Genomic DNA, 21,957 nt, shown 5'->3' with positions numbered 1-21,957 from the left:
TTTTAGTGTTAATTTACACCGTTTTGGTGTATTTCATGCTGCACACCGTTTTAGTGTTAATTTCCACCGTTTTGGTGTATTTCATGCTGTACACCGTTTTATTGTTAATTTACACCGTTTTGGTGTATTTCATGCTGCACACCGTTTTAGTGTTAATTTACACCATTTAAGTATATTTCATAATGCACACCGTTTTAGTGTAATTTACACCGTTTTGGTATTTCATGCTGCACACATTTTTAGGGTTAATTTACACCGTTTTAGTGTTCATTTTTGGTGTTGATAACATACATTCACAAATTATTATTTATAAAATACATAAAACTATATTCATGTTTACGTTCTACTCATAAAAAAAAGCTGTGTTTATAAAAATGTTTTTATCGTACAATTACAATAAAGATTTTAACAGTTGATTTGCCTTCATTGATAAAGGAAGACTTTTTTTTAAAATCGCAACTGTCAACATTTCCCAAAATGATTTTGATCCTGAAGGATATTCCAGGTTGAACGCATAAAAAAAACATAATTTGGCGTGTATAATATCAACAAGACAATTTTTTTGGGCAACCACAACACCTTCAATGCATAGAATATATTCTTCTCCTTCAAGATAGACTGTAGGCTGCATGTCGGCCAATTCAGGTTTTTGCTTAACAATAACAGAGCGAGGATATAAATAATGATTAATAGCCCTCAAAAGGTCGTCGTCATCATAATCCTAAAATATCGTTAAAAAAAATTTATAAACACCTTTCTTTAATAAATGAATAAAAATTTCATGATTTTTAATTACATTAATATTTACTGTTATAGAAACACCATAGAAACAAGCTAAACTTTTATCAAAGCAGCAAAAAAAAAATTTTAAACAATATTATGGCATACCTGTGGTGTCTTTAGAGCCTTTCTCAGAAGATGTCCGTTTGAAGCTAAAAAAGCTATGCAAGTAAGAACTTTAAGACCAACATCCAGTTCAACCTCTTGATGCCAGAGTTCCTCGCTATGAATGATTGCTGGAAAACGTTTTATAATATCAGCAACTTTAGGGTAGCTAATAGAAATCCATTCTTTGCGTTGACGAAAGGTATATTACATACGCTTTTTAAGAAAATCAACATCTTGCTCGCATTTCCTCATTTCAGCTTGCATGGCTAGCTCATGAAATTGATAGCTAAAATCATCTTCTCCATCATTATGAGCTTTCTGTGTGACAGTTGTAACAGAAGAATTTATTTTACGCCTACACATATAAACATGTATATCAATATATATATATATATATATATATATATATATATATATATATATATATATATATATATATATATATATATATATATATATATATAATATATAATATATACTTACATACATAATAAAATCTAAACCTAATACTAATAATAACTCCAAACCTTGCCCCAAACAGAAAATATGCAGACTACCCCTTTGCATGCTCTCCCTAAGTCAGTAATGTGTGTACTTACCATTTTTCATAAAAATTGCTGACCAGGACACTTTTTACAAAAAAACATACTTATGAGGTCAATAAATACCGGATACACAAAAATATTCCCGTAAATATCTCTATTGGTATAATTATGTTTTATTTGTTACTTACTTGCACTGAAAAGCTTTTTTTTCTGGCAATAGGTTTCTTCTAAAGTTCTTAAACTTATTCGTTAGACACTTTAACAACATCGAGCCATCTCCATTTATGTCTATGAGGGTTGGATACCGTAGAAGCATTTTATTCACTTGTGCCCTCAGATCCTCAGGATAAGGATACCTTTTAAAAAAAAAGTATAATTACTGTTAAAAAATAAACCAACATAATATAAGGTCAAATTATGTTTTGCACTTTAAAATAATGTCAAATTATTAAAAATTGTAATTAATATTATTATACTAACAATATGGTTTTGCAAATTGACATAAAAAGCAGATCTACAATCTGCAATCTTGTAGAGGATGGCAAACTGACTGGGATAGGCTGATCTCCATTAAATTGAGGAGGAAAATCAGGAAGCTCTAAGGTAAACCTCTTACGATAAACACTCAAATTTGATTTTTTTTAGATAATTGGGTTAAAGGAATATTCTTTGAAGTCAATGGTGGTGAAGTTAACATGGTGTTACTTGTACTTTCAGCCTCCATTTCACTATAAAAAACAAAACAATCCAATTAAATGTGACAGAGCTTTGGTAAAGTTTTTATTTACCATAATTGGTATATAATAAGAGCTTTGGAAGACTAAAAATTTGATATATATATATATATATATATCCAATTTTTATTGTAATCTATCATCATACAGTAGTAATCTAATCTAATTGTAGTGACCATTTAATCAAAGAGAAGTGAAAATCACTAACCTGTCATCAAATGGCAATGGATGATGGTCGTGTAAGTCGTCGACTGTTACAAAAATGTATTTTGACAATCTAATTATGTGAAAAGCTTGAATGTGTTCATCATATTCAACTGTAGAACATAGTTGACACTGTAAGAATATTGTTGAACTGCACTTGTAGATAGCAATAATGCTAGCAAACTCCTGAGGCCTAAGAAGAACGCAGTCACCAATTCGGTACAAAATAGAATTATAACTTGCAGACTTAGCATAAATTGTTTTAGTAAGCTTGGGCCAGTTTGTGTTAAAGACTTGCTTGACAAGAAATGGAAGAGCAGACACATCAATTTCCGTAGTTCCATTAAGAATAATTTCTACATCAACAAAATCATTTCTTGTTCGATCATATGCTGCCCTTTTCTGAAATTTGCATGCCATTGTGTATTGGATATTTTTAAAGTTCTTCGAGTTTGACGCAAACTTCTTGTGCACCTGATGGACTCCTTCAAAACGCAAACAAGAAGTCACACTGAGGATTCCGTGCTGCTCAAGAAGATAAGGGTAATGCACTGTATAATGTTGTTTTGGTGATACAGAACTATTGGGAAAATTTTCCATCACTGATACCAAGTGTCTTTCACATATTTCCTTGAACTTTGGTAGTTGTTCTATGTCAAATAATGGTGCAAAACTAATATCCACTAACTGACGCAAAAGCTTCCATGTACTCCAGACTGGATCACTTTTGGGAAAGTAATCAGCAAAGAGAACACCAAATAATCTCATAAAACACCATATTTGAACTGCTTTGCCCTTAATTTCTTTTTTCACCACAGGCCCAGGTTTATTTGTTTTATCAGCACCTTTGAATTCAAATGTATTCATCAAAGTATTGATCTGTTTCCAAGTTATGAACTTGCTTTCTACTGCATAATTTAATATTAACTTCATCTCCTTTGGGCAACATCCTTCAAGTAGATCATGCATAATGTCAGGAGGAAGGGATAGAACAGGGTGGAAAGTCTTGAGACAGTGAAGCGGTGAACAACAGACAACACCATAAGCAGTTCTCAAAGAAGCATCTTCCTGAACCTTTTCTACTATAGCATTATGATTACTTACAGTTTGTAAAATGCAATCTTTTGATGCAAATAATGTTTTCAATCTGGGTTTAGTTATCATACAATAACGACATGGTCTAGAAGAGTTAAAACCACATGTAAAACCACCAATGAGATGAGATCCTAAGTATTCTCCAAGAAAGCTAATAAAACATACAGGGTAATGTTTATTCTGTATATATACACCATTTGATTGTAAATCATTTAAGTCATTTATGAATACTTTAAGAATAGCTGGAAGACCAAATTCTGTAATGTGTCTTGCTGAAGATAACAGGACAAGATTGTGATGCTTTAACTGACTTCTATACTTTTTTTGCAAATTTATAATACAAAAATAAAGACAGAATGTCTTGTGTTTTTTTTGAGTATGTTGCCGCAAAGGGTTTGAATTAGATCCAATATCATCTGAGTATAATATGATTCCTATACTTTCTGGATGGATAGCAAAAAACATATTCTGCTGAAGTAACTTTCCATGTACAAAATCGTCATGGATTTTTGGAGGATTTGTTATTGAATTTGCGTTCTTTATTGCAGATAATTCTAACTGTTCAATCATATTACCTGAAGACAAATATTGTTTGAGATTTTCTTTGATTGGAACATGTGTTTTTCTGAACTTGAAAGAAAAACTTTTTCAGGAATTACATAAGAAAATTCATTCTTTAACAGAGATTCATACTTTGATTTAACTGAACATGTTACAATAGATGGACCCATGATCTCATTGAAGTCTTTTATCATGCATAAGTCTGATAAAATTTCATTGAAAGTGGTTTTAGGAACAAACTTCCTGCAAGTAAATTTTAGCTTCAAGTCACAAAAGAGCTTTTCATAAGAAGGTTGTACAACTAAACTTTCTGCTTCCATAATTTGATTTTCAGTTGCATTAATAGTAGTATCTTCATACAAGAGTGGATCACGTGTGTTTGTAAATGGAAGATTAGTCAGATTAATTTTATGCTTTCTTGATGAATGTGATGTTAATGAGCTATAACACAAAAATTGCTGGTAGCAAACATGGCATTTATATTTTTGCATAGGATGGAAGTGATATATGTGACCACGGAGTTTTCTTTCATTTATGCACTTGAAAAAACAGTATGGACAGTAGTGCATTGGTAGATCACTAAAAATATATAAATAATCATTTGTTTCTTTAACTGCAGATTCTTTATCTAAAATAATTATAAATTTTTTCTCATCAAGAATTAAAAGAACTACAACTTTTAAAAAAGTAACAGACATGATAATTAGTACAGCTCATTTTTTGAAATTGTTAAAAATTGAAACAATTAGGAATTTCTTTATGGTTATCAGTGCCGTACCCAGACATAATCCATACCGTTGGAACAGTATGGGTACCTAAACTTGAAATTGCATTAATTATAAATTTCAAAATTACTAAGTAAAGGAATGTAAATGCAAAGAAAAATCACTCTCGTATTAAACTGCAAAAGAAATAAAATTTTATAGTTGATAAAAACAATAGTCTTTGAACTTTTTTTTTTTTTTTAATTTTTAGAAAGTGAATATATTTTCTTTATTATATTGATATTATTATTTGAAAATAACATGCATTGAATAACTTTAATATATATTTAATTTATAATTAAAATTGTATTGGTTTATACTTTTAAGATAATGTCATTAAAATCATTTTAAATGATTTCCAATTTAATCACTTTTAAATAACAGAAACATCTTTTTAAATAACCCCAACATTTTAACACTTATAAAAGATATTTCCAAAGAAAAGATTTTGTAATTATTTATATTATTTAAACCCTTTTTATTATTTATGTTATTTACATTTTTGTTTATACAATTTAATAATATAACTCTTATTATTAAATAAATTCTATTATAAATTTAATGTATATGCTTTGCAATTTTTTCTTATATCGTTATTAGAGAGAAAATTTAAACAGAAAACAATTGTAAAAAAAGATAGAACCCTTAATAAGCTGCCAAGATTCATGTTTTAAAAATACAAGAGGTTGCAAAGCTCTCTTGAGCACCTCACCTCCTCCCTTTTCACATTCTTTTTTTTTTTATATCACTCATTACCATATCATGCTATCATATTTTAATATGTAAATTAAATAATTACTTCATTTCTTGAACTTGCAATAACTCAGGAGTAGAAGTGATGCGATCATTGTGGGATTCAGGAGAAGTATGATCCTGAATAACATGTGGAACAAATTCTGAAAAATGAAATAAAAAGTTAATGTAAATAAATAATACAATGTCATTCAATGAAATAATGATATGATTATATAGTAACACTCCATTTAATCAAAAGTTGGTATATTATCTGAAATATTATTTCAAAAGTGTGATAATAAAAAATATACATTATAGTATATAAACAAGATGAAAACACTTGTTTTTTTCCATTATTAAACCAGATAAAAAAAACTAACCATCTAAAGAACTACACAAAATAAGTTGGGTATTAGGTTCCAGTTCGTGCAGCATCTCATCTTCATCAATTTCCATTCGCCCTCGTGTACAAACAATAGTTGCATTTGTATTCAACTTAGAATTAGCTAACTCAAAATGTTTATAAATTAGAGAACCCTATTAATAAATATATTTTTGTATTATAACCATAATTTATATTTAAACCATAGTGTTAAATATAGATATTTAACTCTATGGCTTTATAACCTATAGGTAATAGAACCATGATATTTCTTAAACTTATACTTATGTTAGTTAGTTAAATAACTATATAATTTGTTATAAGTTATTATAACCATATAATAATGATAGTATGAGTTGGTTATATTAATAATAATTGAGTTATATTACCTTATATAAGTTATATAACCTTATATAAGTATGTTACCTTATATAGGTATACCTTATATAAGTATATTACCTTAGTATATATACCTTATATAAGTATATTACCTTATATAAGTTTAAGAAATATCAAGTGTAATTAGTTCCTAATGTTGTATTAACAATAATAATTGTGTAATTTTAAACAATAATTTAACATTTATTATATATATTATATAGGCGCTACTGCAGTTTCTCCCACCCCTTTTTTTATGATTGATTATGATAGAGAATTTTCTGCTGATTCAGAAAAATATAAAAACATGGACCTGAAAATCAACGGAAAGTGCTCTAATTCGAAGTCAAAGTTGTAAAAAATCCCACTAAAAACCCTAATATTCGCCATTTTGAAAATAATAAGTTAATGATCTTTTTGCTGACAAAAGCAATACATTAATAGCATGGTTTTTACGTTAAAAAAGACGTTACAGTATGTTTTCTTGCGCAATTTTTTGTTGGAATGAAAATAGCCGTTTTTTGATTTAATAGAGAATAAATTATATTGCAAGTAATGTACTTTTGTAATAAATTTTAAAAAAGAATTCAACAGTTTTGTTTCCATCAAGAAGAACTTTTGAAACTTAGTTCATAGTTGTTTTATCACATGTAAAATTTAGAAAATGTAACCTTCAAACCTTTTTTTTTAATAAAAAAAACCAGCGTACAATACAATAATAATTTTTCATCAATTTGTCTACATTCTCACATACTACGTTCAAGCTTTATTTAAAATCTTCCATTAATTCCATTTTGTTATAACACTTTCGTTACAATGGTTTAAAATAATAATACAAAGGCTGATGGAAACCAGGTTTGTTTATTGGGCAATGTAACGGTAATTAATTTTCTTTAAAAATGAAAGCGTTTTGAAAAAAAATGGCGAATATTAGGGTTTTTAGTTGGATTTTTTACAACTTTGACTTCGAATTAGAGCACTTTCCGTTGATTTTCAGGTCCGTGTTTTTATATTTTTCTGAATCAGCATAAAATTCTCTATCATAATCAATCATAAAAAAAGGGGTGGGAGAAACTGCAGTAGCGCCTATTGTGTTTATATATATATATATATATATATATATATATATATATATATATATATATATATATAATAGTAATAATAATAATAATAATAGTAATAATAATAATAATAATAATAATAATAATAATAATAATAATAATAATAATAATAATAATAATAATAATAATAATAACAATAATAATAATAATAATGTTAATTATAATATAACTTTTAAAAAAACAAAATTTACCTTTTTCAAGAAACTGTGAAAGTGTAGTTTCAGGTTTAACAACTATACCTTTAGGAATATCGGATGTAAATGATGCATATACAGGAAAAACAGGCATTTTTAACTAACTTTTTTTACTTACTAACACACAATAACAACGTGATAATAACCTTTCTTACTTTGAATTTAAATAAAGTTCTTTTTCACGTAATACAAACTTTTTAATATAAATATCCACTTTTTTGCTTTTTTTTTATAATCAGCAAAATCTAAATGCAAATCGATTTTTATACAAAATTAACAAAGCAATTATGTAATAATGGTTAGACAAATATTAATACATATTTGCTCACTGATTAAAAAAATTATGCAATTTTTTCGGCATATTTTTAGAATTAACTTTTTTTTTTTTACATCCTTAACTATTAAAAAACCTTTTCGGATTTCCTAAATGTCCCTTCAATTACTTCCATTCAACAGGAGACCACCGACTCAATTGTTTTTTACATCAGCCGCTGATGGCAAAAGTTGGCAAAAATACCACTGATGTCAAAAAATGGCAAAAACACTGATGTCAAACATTGGCAAAAACACTGATGGCAAATATTGGCAAAAACACTGATGGCAAAAATTGGAAAAAATATCGCTGATGTCAAAAATTGGGAAAAACACTGATGGCAAAAATTGGCAAAAACACTGATGGCAAAAGTTGGCAAAAATACCGCAAAATTAGCAAAAATACCGTGCCTTACTTTACCTATAGATAAAGTACGTCACGGTAAATTTGCCTATTCTCCCCTCCCCCCCCCTCTCCCCCCTCCTCTCTTGTCACAATCGTTCGGCGAGGCTGAGTCAGTGAGAGATGCATTTTTTAATAACTAAAATTTACGTTTTTAAATTTCAATTATTTGTGTTTTCTGCTTATTACCAACTATTACTATTAAATACTTTTAAAAAGTAAAGTTTAAGTTTTTCTTATATAATTTATTACTTTTTATTAAATCTCTTTTCAATCAAAGTATCAAACAAAATAAAACTACAACTAAAATGCATAAAAGGCGACGGGCAGCGTCATAAATACAGTTGAAACAATTTTTTATTGTAAATTAAAAATTCTCCTTGCTTACAGCTTCCTATTTTCAGGGGCGCCGTAAGGGTCGGTGGCGACTGGGGCAAACTTAGTTGCGGCGCTCCCTTTCTTTCTTTTTCTTCTTCAAAAAGTGTTTTACAACGTTTTAGTGTATAATTACACTAAAACGTTGTAAAATTACACCTTTTACTTAAATCATTTTCAATAAACACCGTTTGATGTTATATTAACACCAAAACGGTGTAGTTTTACACCTTTTAATTAAACTTTATAAAGTTTTTCTACTTTAAAACCGTTTTACACCTTTTAATAAAACGGTGTAAAACTGAGAATATTATTTTGAAAAACGGTGTAAAACAGCTTTACACCATTTTACACCGTTCTAATAAAACAGTGTAAAACTAGAAAAATGTTACATTATTTAAATTTTACACCTTCTTGAAACGGTGTAGTTAATAAAGAAGGTGTTAATTTACACCGTTTTAATAAAACTACACTTTTAGATTGTATAATTACACCAAAACGGTGTAAATTTACAACTTTAGCATAAATTATTTTCAATAAACATCGTTTGAGGCTATATTAACACGAAAACGGTGTAATATTACACTTTTTAATTTAGAGTGTACTATTAGAATATATTTTTATAGAAGAGTTAGCGCGGTTATCCTATTTTAAATCTAGCTTAAGGTACTATTAGAATATTTTTAAAAGAAAAGTTAGCGTAGTATTCCTTATTTAAATCTGGCTTAAGGTGCTGTTAGAATTTTTTTAAAAGAAGAGTTAGCGTATATATCCTTTTTTAACTCTAGCTTATGCTTAAGGTACTATTAGAATATTTCTAAAAGAAAAGTTAGCGTAGCATTCCTTTTTTAAATCTAGCTTAAGGTACGATTAGAATATTTTTTCAATAGAAGAGTTAGCGTATTTATCCTTTGTTAAATCTAGCTTAAGGAATTATTAGAATATTTTTTAATAGAAGAGTTAGCGTAGTTATCCTTTTTTAAATCTAGCTTAAGGTACTATTAGAATATTTCTTAATAGAAGAGTTAACGTAGTTATCCTTTTTTATCTAGTTATGCTAATGGTACTATTAGAATATATTTAAAAGAAGACTTAGCGTATTTATCCTTTTTCAAATCCAGCTAATGCTAAAGGTACTATTAGAATATATTTAAAAGAAGAGTTAGCGTAGTAATCCTTTTTTAAATCTAGCTTATGCTAATGGTACTATTAGATTATTTTTAAACGAAGAGTTAGCGTATATAACTTTCTTTAAATCTACCTTAAGGCACTAATAAATTATTTTTTAATAGAAGAGTTAGCGTAGTTATCATTTTTTAAATCTAGCTTAAGGTGCTGTTAGAATAGTTTTAAAAGAAGAGTTAGCGTAGTTATCCTTTTTTATATCCACCTTAAGGTGCAATTAGAAAATTTTTAAAAGAAGAGTTAGCGTAGATATCCTATTTTATATCTAGCTTGTGCTTAAGGTACTTTTTAGAATATTTTTAAAAGAAAAGTTAGCGTATTTATCTATTTTTAAATCTAGCTTAAGGCACTATAAGAATATTTTTTAAAAGAAGAGTTAGCGTGGTTATCCTTTTTTAAATCTAGCTTAAGGTACAATTAGAATATTTTTAAAATAAGAGTTAGCGTATATATCCTTTATTAAATCTAGCTTATGCTTAAGGTACTATTAAAATATTTTTAAATGAAAAGTTAGCGTATTTATCCTTTTTTAAATATAGCTTAAGGTACTATTAGAATATATTTTTAATAGAAGAGTTAGCGTAGTTATCCTTTTTTAAATCTAGCTTAATGTACTATAAGAATTTTTTTATAAGAAGAGTAAGCGTAGTTATCCTTTTTTAAGTCTAGCTTAAGGTATTATTAGAATATTTTTAAAAGAAGAGCTAGCGAATTTATCCTTTTTTAAATCTAGCTTATGCTTAAGGTGCTATTAGAATAATGTTTAAAGAAGAGTAAGCATAGTTATCCTTTTTTAAATGTATCTTATGCTAATGGTACTATTAGAATATTTTTAAAATAAGAGTTAGCGTATATATCCTTTATTAAATCTAGCTTATGCTTATGGTACTATTAAAATATTTTTAAATGAAAAGTTAGCGTATTTATCCTTTTTTAAATATAGCTTAAGGTACTATTAGAATATTTTTTAATAGAAGAGCTAGCGTAGTTATCCTTTTTTAAATCTAGCTTAATGTACTATAAGAATTTTTTTATAAGAAGAGTTAGCGAATTTATCCTTTTTTAAATCTAGCTTTTGCTTAAGGTGCTATTAGAATATTGTTTAAAGAAGAGCAAGCATAGTTATCCTTTTTTAAATGTATCTTATGTTTAAGGTACTATTAGAATATTTTTAAAAGAATTGTTCGCGTAACTTTTTTTTTTAAATCAAGCGTAAGGTACAATGAGAAAATTCTCATTATAGAAGAGTTAGCGTATTTAACCTTTTTTAAATCTAGCTCAAGGTACTATTAGAATATTTGTTAATGGAAGAGATAGCGTAGTTATCCTTTTTTAAATCTAGTTTAAGGTACTATTAGAATATTTTTTTATTTGACGAGTTAGCGTGGTTATCACTTTTTAAATATAGCTTAAGGTACTATTAGAATATTTTGAAAATAGAGTTTGCGTAGTTATTCTTTTTTTTTATCTAGCTTATGCTAATGGTGCTATAAGAATATTTTTAAAAGAAGAGTTAGCGTTTATAAACTATTTTAAATCTAGCTTAAGGCACTATTAAATTATTTTTTAATAGAAGAGTTACCGTAGTTATCCTTTTTCAAATCTAGATTAAGGTACTATTAGAATATTTTTTAATAGATGAGTTGGCGTAGTTATCCTTTTTAAAATCTGGGTTATGCTAATGCTACTATTAGAAAGTTTTTAAAAGAAGACTTAGCGTATTTATCCTTTTTTAAATGCATCTTATGCTTAAAGTACTATTAGAATATTTTTAAAAGAAGAGTTAGCGTAGTTATCATTTTTTAAATTTCGCTTAAGGTGCTGTTAGAATTTTTTTAAAAGAAGAGTTAGCGTAGTTATCCTCTTTTAAATCTAGCTTATGCTAATGGTACTATTAGAATATTTTTAAACGAAGAGTTAGCGTATATATCTTTTTTTAAATCTAGCTTATGCTTAAGTACTATTAAAATATTTTTAAATGAATAGTTAGAGTATTTATCCTTTTTTAAATCTAGCTTAAGGTACTATAAGAATATTTTTTAATAGAAGAGTTGGCGTAGTTATCCTTTTTTAAGTCTAGCTTAAGTTACTATTAGAATATTTTTAAAAGAAGAGTTAGCGTAGTTATCCTTTTTTAAATATACCTTATGCTTATGGTACTTTTAGAATATTTTTAAAAGAAAAGTTCGCGTAACATTTTTTTTTTAACTCTAGCTTAAGGTTTTATTAGATCAATTTTATAATAGAAGAGTTAGCATATTCATCCTTTTTTAAATCTAGCTCAAGGTACTATTAGAATATTTTTTAATGGGAGATTTAGAGTAGTTATCCTTTTTTAAATCTAGCATAAGGAACAATGAGAATTTTTTTTAATAGAAGAGTTAGGGTGGTTATCCTTTTTTAAATATAGATTAAAATACTATTAGAATATTTTTTAATGGAAGAGTTAGCGTAGTTATCCTCTTTTATATCTTCCTTACGGTACTATTAGAAATTCTTTATAAGAAGAGTTAGCTTAGTTATCCTTTTTGAAATCTAGCTTAAGGTGCTAATAGAATTTTTTTAAAAGAAGAGTTAGCGTACATATCCATTTTTAAATCTAGCTTATGCTTAAGGTACTATTAGAATATTTTTAAAAGAAGACTTAGCGTAATTATCCTTTTTTAAATCCAGCTTACCCTTAAGGTACTATTAGAATATTTTTAAAAGAAGAGTTAACGTAGTTATACTTTTTAAAAGCTAGCTTATGCTAATTGTACTATTAGAATAATTTTAAAAGTAGAGTTTGTGTATATATACTTTATTAAATCTAGCTTAAGGCACTATTAAATTATTTTTAAATAGAAGAGTTAGCGTAGTTATCCATCTTTAAATCTAGTTTAAGGTGCTGTTAGAATTTTTTTTAAAGAAGAGTTAGCGTAAATATCCTTTTTTAAATGTACCCTATGCTTAAGGTATTGTTAGAATATTTTTAAAAGAAATGTTCGCATAACTTTTTTTTTTTTAAATCTAGCTTAAGGTACTATTAGAAAAAATTTTTTAAGGTGGAGTTAGCATATTTATACTATTTTAAATCTACCTCAAGGTACTATTTGAATATTTTTTAATGGAAGAGTTAGCGTAGTTATCCTATATTAAATCTAGCATAAGGAACTATTAGAATATTTTTTTTATAGAAGAGTTAGCATGGTTATCCTTTTTTAAATCTAGCTTAAGGTACTATTAGAATATTTTTAAAAGAAGAGATAGCGTAGTTATCAATTTTTAAATCTAGCTTAAGGTGCTATAAGAATATTTTTAAAAGAAGAGTTAGCATATATATCCTTTTTTAAATCTAGCTTATGCTTAAGGTACTATTAGAATATTTCTAAAAGAACAGATAGCGTAGCTTTCCTTATTGAAATCTAGCTGAAGGTACTATTAGAATATTTTTTTAATTGAAGAGTTAGCGTAGTTATCCTTTTTTAAATCTAGATTAAGGTACTATTAGAATATTTTTTAATAGATGAGTTGGCGTAGTTATCCTTTTTAAAATCTGGGTTATGCTAATGCTACTATTAGAAAGTTTTTAAAAGAAGACTTAGCGTATTTATCCTTTTTTAAATGCAGCTTATGCTTAAAGTACTATTAGAATATTTTTAAAAGAAGAGTTAGCGTAGTTATCATTTTTTAAATTTCGCTTAAGGTGCTGTTAGAATTTTTTTAAAAGAAGAGTTAGCGTAGTTATCCTTACTTAAATCTAGCTTTTGCTAATGGTACTATTAGAATACTTTTAAAAGAAGAGTTAGCATATATATCCTCTTTAAAACCTAGCTTAAGGCACTTTAAAAATATTTTTTAATAGAAGAGTTAGCATAGTTATCCTTTTTTAAATCTAGCTTATGCTAATTGCACTATGAGGATATTTCTAAACGAAGAGTTAGCGTCTTTAACCTTTTCTGAAATCAAGCTTTTGCTTAAGCTACAATTAGAATATTTTTAAAATAAAAGTTAATGTAGCATTCCTTTTTTAAATCTAGCTTAAGGTACTATTAGAATATCTTTTTAATAGAAGAGTTGGTGAGTTATCCTTTTTTAAAAATAGCTTAAGGTACTATTAGAATATCTTTTTAATAGAAGAGTTGGTGAGTTATCCTTTTTTAAATCTAGCTTAAGGTACTATTAGAATATTTTTTAATAGAAGAGTTTGCGTAGTTATCCTTTTTTAAATCTAATTTAAGGCACTATTAGAGTAATTTTAAAAGAAGAGATAGCGTGTATATCCTTTTTTAAATCTAGCTTATGCTTAAAGTACTATTAGATTATTTTTAAAAGAAAGGTTAGCGTATTTATCCTTTTTAAAATTTAGCTTAATGCACAATCAGAATATTTTTTAATAGAAGAGTTAGCGTAGTTATCCTTTTTTAAATATAGCTCATTCTAATGGTACTGTTAGAATATTTTTAAAAGAAGAGTTGGTTAAGGTTAGGGTTAGGGTTAGGGTTAGGGTTAGGGTTAGGGTTAGGGTTAGGGCCCTGATTACCTTTACTTAAAAAAAAACACAGCAACTAAGAAATAATTGCGCCTAAAAAAACCTAGCGACGATGCACTAAAATAAATGACAAAGAAGTGAACTTAAAATGCTCTCTCTAGACAACAGCTTTTATATTAGGCATGGAATTTTTTTTTTTATGCGTCGTTCTTATTCCTTTTCCCTATTCTTTCTTTTATGTTTCTTTTCTACTTTATTTTATCTTTATGAGATTTGTTTTTTTTTTTTTTATCTCAATGCATATTTTAAAAAAGATATTTTGTGAAACTAATTTTACAAGCGCTTTTTTTAAAGATGAAATGTTTTTATTACATTTTAAAGTTACGAAAAGGATTTTCTTCTGTTCAAGTATTTATTACAACTTGAACTTTTAAATAATATTTCAGAGTTAGTTACAGAAACGACCTAAAGCCCCTGTTATATAAAGTTAAACGAATTAAATAGATAAAAGAAGAAAAGCCATCATTAAAAAAAAAAAAAAAAAAAAAGAGAGAAGAAATAGAAATTGAGGAAAAATAAAAATAAGAACTTCTAACAAAGAGCTCTTCTTTTTATTGTTCAGATCTTTGATGCTTAATTCCTCGACTGAAAAGTTTAACTGACCACCCACTATGAAGTTTGTTCCTAGCCTTCCGTTCTCAAACTAGGCATTTCTGTGAGGCTGTTTAGTTAAGTACCTTTGATAGCAGTATCGCTTAATTCAAGACTTCCAAAACCAAGGTTTTTCCTGGCCATCCGTTAACATATTAGGCAGCAGTACAGTGAAGCTGTTTGTTTAGGTTTTGTTTAGCCGGTGTGTTTTCAAGACTTATATTTTAATGGCGTAGTCTCAAGAAATTGTTTTTAAACGGATTTCCTTCTTTCGAATGTGCACTCTAAGCTTTTATAAGCTTTTTTTTGTTTCGAGAAATCACAACATTAAGCATTCGATGGTGATACAAGACTGACGGTCAGGTTCGGATTTTCGAGTGAAAAGAAGAGTCGCATCCGGCCACAGGTCGGCTTTTGACGCAAAACAGTTGTACACTCGTCCAACGTCCAGTGACTAACTGTTGGAACGAGAAACTTAGCTTTATTTGTCGTGCAGATCGTCCGCATTGACGTGAATTGCGACAAATTTGCTGAACGCTCGGTTTGAGCCGCCAAAGAGTCATTCTGTTTCTGTGTTGTCTGCAGACTCCGCGCAAGCTTTTTCACCGCAAAAGTGGTACAGAGCCACACCGAAGGCTAATATCGACTCTAAGGTCGAAGGTTAAAAACGACCCTAGAGCTTTGAAAGCGACGTCACGAAATTTGCAAGAAGTCATCGAAGAAAATTACGGCGGCCAGATGCGACTATAACCCTAACCGTAACCCTTACCCCCCCCTTCCCTTCTCCATAACCAAAAAACAAAAAAAAGCAAACAAAACGAAAAATGAACTTGCTTCCCTCGTCCTTTTTAGCTCTAGGATGCAATACCTTTTTGCCGCTCTCCGCTAGAAGGGAGTAGGGAGTAACGAAAGTTTGACATCAAAGTAGCGTTTCGTATGAGATTTGTTTGCCAAAATTTGACCGTTTTTAAAAAAAGCCAAGACTTTATCAGAGGGGTTTCTTCTTTATCTTTCTTTCTTCTTTTCTCCTAAAGCTATCGATCGATTAAAAAGCTCTAAGCAAAGAAATTCAAAACAAAATACTAAAACGGGAAGTTTTAGTTTCTGCACCACAAGCCAAGCACTAGTTCAAACTGGAGATAATGAAAGGTAATCGAATGATCTCACTTCTCAAACCACTGAGCTGCCATTGGTCGGCAGTTTCATGTTTGGAGACCATTGAGCTGCCATTGGTTGGCTGTTTAATCGTTGCGATTGGTCGGCAGTTTTATCGTTGGAGACCATTGAGAGATATAAAAGGCTTTTTTTTTTTTTGAGCACAACATTAAACGCTAAATCGTTAGATGTTGTTATAAACGCGCCCTTAGAATGCGATGTCCTTAAATATTTTCCTCGATACTTTAATAATTAAACAAAAACAAAACTAGGTCTTGCAACTGGCGAAAACTTTCAATAAGCAAACAAAGCAACAACTTTCCTTTCGAGTTTTTTACATTTTAAACAAAAGACAAACAAAGAGAAAAAAAAAACAAAAACAAAAACAAAACAAAAACAAAACAGAAAAGGGGGAAAGAGCGAGTCGACTCATTTCGCTCAACTGCCTTAAACGAGATGTCATAAACGTTTGCTTGTGCTAGCAAGTTGTAAATTAAGTTGTAAAATTAATCCCACAGCAAAAACTTAAACCACAGTTTATTAAGCATATTAAGCCTTTGCTGATATATTAAGACATATTAACCTGTTGCTATCATCGTGAGAATTTTGCTACACGAGCCAACAAAGTACGCTAGAGTTGAAAAATTGCATCGCGGTCGAAAAGTGTAATTACCCAACACTTTCATCCGTTTTTAAGCATTTCGTTTTCGCACGAACAACAATTAAAGCAGCGCGTTAAGCTTAACGACGTTCCTATACTTTTTAAAAGCCAAAACATCGGCTATAATTAAAAGGCGTTGTTAAAGAGGCACTTCCAAAAACAACAAAGTTGTTCGCAGTCGATAACAACGAGCGACAACATCTCTGCGAGTCTGGCATCAAGGTAAACAGTTTTTTTACATTTTCATTTGTTAGTGCCACTTTTGTGTACATTATGTTACCCATTGCGTGATGCAGGCAGCGCTTTGCTTTAAGAAGCGCAAAAAAGGTTTGAAATTCAAAAATTTCTTGCTGACGCTAGATTTTTCGTTTTCAATCAACAACAGTTGAAACCTCTACCAGTTTGCTAAAAACAGCTTGCAAGGACAACCAAACGTTTATGCTGAGCTAAATCAATCATATGTTGTGAATTTTTTTTTGTTCAACTGACTAAGGAAGATCGAGCCAACACTTTGTTTTATAACTTGTTTATATGATATTGTTATTAAGAAAACAGCGTTGTGTATACTAAACGTGACATTATTGGATATTATACGTAACTAAAAATAAGAAAGAAATTACAAACTTGAAACCATATTTTAATTACTGTAACAAAACTAGACGTCATCGCGTGAGAAAATAAATGTTTATGACACATTACCTCTTTTTTTGTTTTTTGTTTTTTTGTGTTTTTTTTTTTCTTCTCTTTTTTCCTTTAATCTTTTTTCTTTACTTCAAAAAGCGCTTTGATTTGCCTCGCCACAAGCGATGAAATCGATAAAAAAACCTGCTCTGACATTCTCCTTTAACAAAAGCAATCAAATTTCGAGCTTTCGAGCACGTGCACCAATCAATAGATGAGACCGTTCAAACATACATGCTCGATCGGTGGATTAAAAAAAAAAAACCAACTAAAAACAAACAAAGATCAAAAAAAAAAAAAAAAAAAAAACTGAAAAAGGACATCTCTTTAGAACGCTTAAAATTTATAAAATATTTTCCTCTGTGTTTTTAGCCAGCTAAACTGTCGTTAAGTTTTTTCGGTGCAGTTCATTTATAAAACTTAATATACAACTTTTAAACGTTTTAGACTTCTCGTATAAGGCAGTTGAGAGAAATGAATCTCTCTACCCCTTTTCCGTTTTGTTTTTGTTTTTGACTTTTCTTTGTTTGCGTTCATTTGAAATGCAAAGGATTTCGAAAGAAAGGTCGTTGCTTTGTTTGCTTTTCAAAAAGTTGTTGCCATGTGAGACTTAGTTTTTTTTTTTTTGCTCAATTTGCGTATAACTGAGATTCTAGTCTTGAATGTGTGCAAAGTGTGGGCCAATCTGGTGGCTGGAGTGATGACACGTGAATGCTGGAAACTCCAGACTTTGAGCGGATCGAGCGTACATAGAAAGAAAATGAAGCATTCACGTGGGTCTCTCCTAAGCATGACATTGGACGGACTGCTGGCCTTAAATACTCCCCCCCCCCCCCTCAACGTCAGAGCTGTGCAACATTCTCGGTCTTTGGCGCCCATAGAAAGCTTGAGGAAGGATAAAAATGACGAGGTTTTCGGTACTGCGTTTTCTGTTTTTCTTATTTACTTTTGTTTGTTTCTTTGTTTGTTTGTTTGTTTCGTTTGTTTGCTTCGTTTGTTTTTTGTGTTGTTTTGTTTTCCCTTCTTGATGATATAAAAACATACCTTGCTGTAAGGTAAGATTAGATTAAGTTTTATGTGTCATTTTTCGCCAAAACAAATTTATTCTGATTTAACAAAGTAAAGAAATTTTTAGACTTTCAAAATCCAGGACATTACAACTTTAAGCAGGTAGGCACCACCAGATTTATGCAAATAGACCTATACTTACTCTTGAATCATGCCAACGTCCTGGTGCCTTGGATGAAACATAAAAGAACTGAAGTTCTGCTCCACAAACTGCCATGAGATTTAAGCTGTGTGTATGGTGCCTGTTCACAAAAGAAGCTTCATCAGCACTTGTAGGATTTACCAGTACATGAGTGCCATCAACATAACCACACACACTTGGCATCCTCGCAATCTCAATAAATTTCTGTGCAAGTCCACAAGAACTTTTAGGCCAATGAATGTCTTTTTCTCTCAAGTCAAAGATTACATCACAAACATTATGCACAATCCTGGAAAAGATAAAATTATTTGCATGTCAGAAAATGTTGATCAAGAATTGAACTTGATACATGGTTCAATTATAACTTTATAGAAAAAATTGTTTGTACAGATTTTACCAAGTAAATATTGGCTTGTTAACAAGTTATTATCTTATCAAGCCATCATGATGGCTGGGAGTTTTAGCAATTGTCTTACCACTCTATTGTAAAAGTTATTATACAAGCTCAATAATATCAAACCAAAATTTCTTTTTAAAAATTGAATTTTTAAACATAATTTTATTACATAAACTTTAGTATATATAAATAACTAACAAATACATTTCACCTAAACACAGTATCAGTACTAATCTTGTAACAGTCTCAGACAGCATGATAGAATGTATTGGTCCCAAAAAAATTTAGAAAAACTTTGATTTGATCTCTGGCTGACAGGCTCTTGTTTCGACCAGTTTTAGGCTTTAAATGATCTTTCAGTTCTTCCTCCAGTAAATTTATAATTTGTCGAGGAACTCTGTAACGTTTACGAAAAGTCTTGTCGTCAATATTTTCATCAAATTTTCTTTAATTGAACTGACGAGGCTGTCGCTCTTGTAATTCTAGTTCCTCAAACATTCCCATTTCTAAATCTTCATCTGATGAATAATCTGCCATTTTTAGAATACTAAATACTTATTGAACGTTTTAGAAATTTCAGATCTGTTACAATGATGAAGATTTAATCGAGTAAGTACATATAAACATAGATAAAATTTAGTGTGTTTGCATTAAAATTTGCCAGTTTATGAAATATCCACCATTTGTGGATAAGAGACTGTGCTTTTGCTAAATAACAAACTTTACAAATTGGATTTTTTTAATGCCAAGTTGAAACATGGTTTAATCTATGCTTATGATAATAGTAATTTTATTTTTGCTGTTTTTTTCCAATTTGGAAGTAATGCAATTTATTTTTAAATTTAAAAGATTGTAACTAATATTAGTAAGATTATTAAATTGCTTAAGTTATCTAAAATGAAACAATAAAACAATTTTTCCAGTAAATGCTTTTACCCTACTTATTACATCGCAATCTAAATTTCCATGCAGTAAACAAAAAAAAGTTTGTTATTTAATGAATATTTAACCTCTTCCCCACTAATGTTGGAAAAGTTATAACACTTTTCTTTAGCTCATTTGCTCCTTTTATATAAGTTTACATATAGCTAAAAACCATATGATCTAAAGGTGAACACAAATAATATATTTTGAAGATCAACACCATATACATATGTTACTTTTAAATCAACATGTTACTAACAAAATCTTTACTCTATTTATACAAGTTAAAGTTGTTAAAAATAGATAAATTAGTTTTTAATAGTTGCCATAAATGTGCTGTTATGGCACACTTATTGTAATTTGGCACATAAAAACTCCCAGACATCACAATCACGCATGATTATAGGATCGGCATGTCCCTTCATATGCAAAATTACAACAAAATAATTTCTTCCGATCACCACATAATCACAGTGTTTGAATAGGTATTTGTCATTCTACAAAACAAGGGGTTGAATGCTTAAAGTGTTTTGTAATAAACGTTTTTTTATTCATTTTTGTAAATTCAACAGCTTTCAACCCTTTGTTTTGTAGAGTAACGGGCACCTTTTGTTAGGTCTTTTATGTCTTATATTGCAATCAATCGTGAGTTTGCTGTACTACAAACTTACCGTTTTGATAAAAGTTGCTACTTCAAGTTGATGGATTTTTAAATATTTCAAAGTTAAATAATGCTTCTCACCCAATGCTTACTTTTAGAAAAATGTCAAAATTATTGTTGAAACACTTAATATTAAGTGAAACTATGTAGCTCTATGCTTTTCGAGGACAAAACTTTTTGTTTATAAAAGTAGACATCTGTGGTTTGAAGAAATAATCACGAGCCTTTGCACAAGTCACTTTTCAAAATCATTCTTTGGTTAAAATTTTGCGCTATTACACGATATTTAGAATTTGAAGCAGTTTTATTTGCGTGAGAAACTTTGAGTAATTTACTCAAAAATTCTGCGTAATTTTGTTTTTAGGATTGAAGCTCGCGGAAATTTTTTTTGCGTAAGATAAAAGCTGCTTTTTTGCGTAAATTTCGTATTTTTCAGCTTTATAGGATAGGCCGCTGGATAAATTCAGCTTTTATAAAGTTTTTAAAGCACTTCCTAAAAATTGGTTAAGGTGAAGTTTGTGTTTTGGAATGCGGCATAATTATAAACTGAGCAAGATGATCAAATATTGAAGCGGTAAGATTGCCTTAGATTATACCAGATGAATAAAATTTTTAAAAAATGTTATTAATTACTCTTTCAGAATGAGTATTTATGATTGTAGGCTGGATAATAAAAGGAAAAAGAGAATTCGAAACCATTGATTCTAAAAAATGTGAAAATTCATTGGATGTGTTTTGTTTGAGTAAGTCAAAGTTGAAATCTCCCATTAAGATAAACTTTTTTTTATCTATGTTAATTTTTTCAAGAATAGAATTAGGAAATGATCAACAAATTCAGATGGATACATTGTTGAATGACGGTATAAACAACCAACAATTAAATTGCTTTTTTTAGTATTTATAATTTCAACAAATATAGATTCGAGTTGTTTACTATTAACCAGGAGCAAGTCAGCTCTAATTTTAAAGTTTAAACTAGACTTAATATACATCAAAGCACCACCCTTTTTAGCTTTAGTTGGCGTGTGAACAAATACATATCCGTCTAAATCAACATTAGTTACAGATATATCTTTATCATGTAGGTTAGATTCAGTTATCCCAATAATATCAGACATATTGTTAAAAGATGCTAATAGTGTTTTACAATCGTCAATATAATATGGTAGTGAAGATATATGTATACGAAGATAACTTACAGAATTTCGGGATAACTCATTGTACGTAGGAACATCTACATATTTGCAGTTGATTGGAGTGTAAGACAAGT

At 29.1% G+C, this 21,957-nt stretch overlaps 2 pseudogenes across 2 annotated transcripts; both read right to left on the bottom strand.

Moving 5' to 3' along the window:
• Positions 1 to 342: 342 nt before the first annotated feature.
• LOC149885466 (uncharacterized) lies at positions 343 to 2,791 on the bottom strand (annotated as a pseudogene). The gene is made up of 5 exons (XR_016454671.1): positions 2,376 to 2,791; positions 1,914 to 2,161; positions 1,622 to 1,789; positions 889 to 1,243; positions 343 to 721 (listed from the first exon to the last, which is right to left on the bottom strand). The product of XR_016454671.1 is annotated as an uncharacterized LOC149885466 (transcript).
• Positions 2,792 to 2,970: 179 nt separating this feature from the next.
• LOC145188582 (uncharacterized) lies at positions 2,971 to 7,804 on the bottom strand (annotated as a pseudogene). The gene is made up of 4 exons (XR_016455158.1): positions 7,599 to 7,804; positions 5,907 to 6,032; positions 5,591 to 5,687; positions 2,971 to 4,606 (listed from the first exon to the last, which is right to left on the bottom strand). The product of XR_016455158.1 is annotated as an uncharacterized LOC145188582 (transcript).
• Positions 7,805 to 21,957: the final 14,153 nt, after the last annotated feature.

The sequence above is a fragment of the Hydra viridissima genome, unplaced genomic scaffold (assembly GCF_058129835.1).
Source record: "Hydra viridissima isolate aposymbiotic clone 2 unplaced genomic scaffold, HvirCarnegie_v1 scaffold_8, whole genome shotgun sequence".
NCBI lineage: Eukaryota > Metazoa > Cnidaria > Hydrozoa > Anthoathecata > Hydridae > Hydra > Hydra viridissima.
Note: the sequence above shows the minus strand (reverse complement) of the source record. Positions and strands in the feature narration are given on the sequence as shown.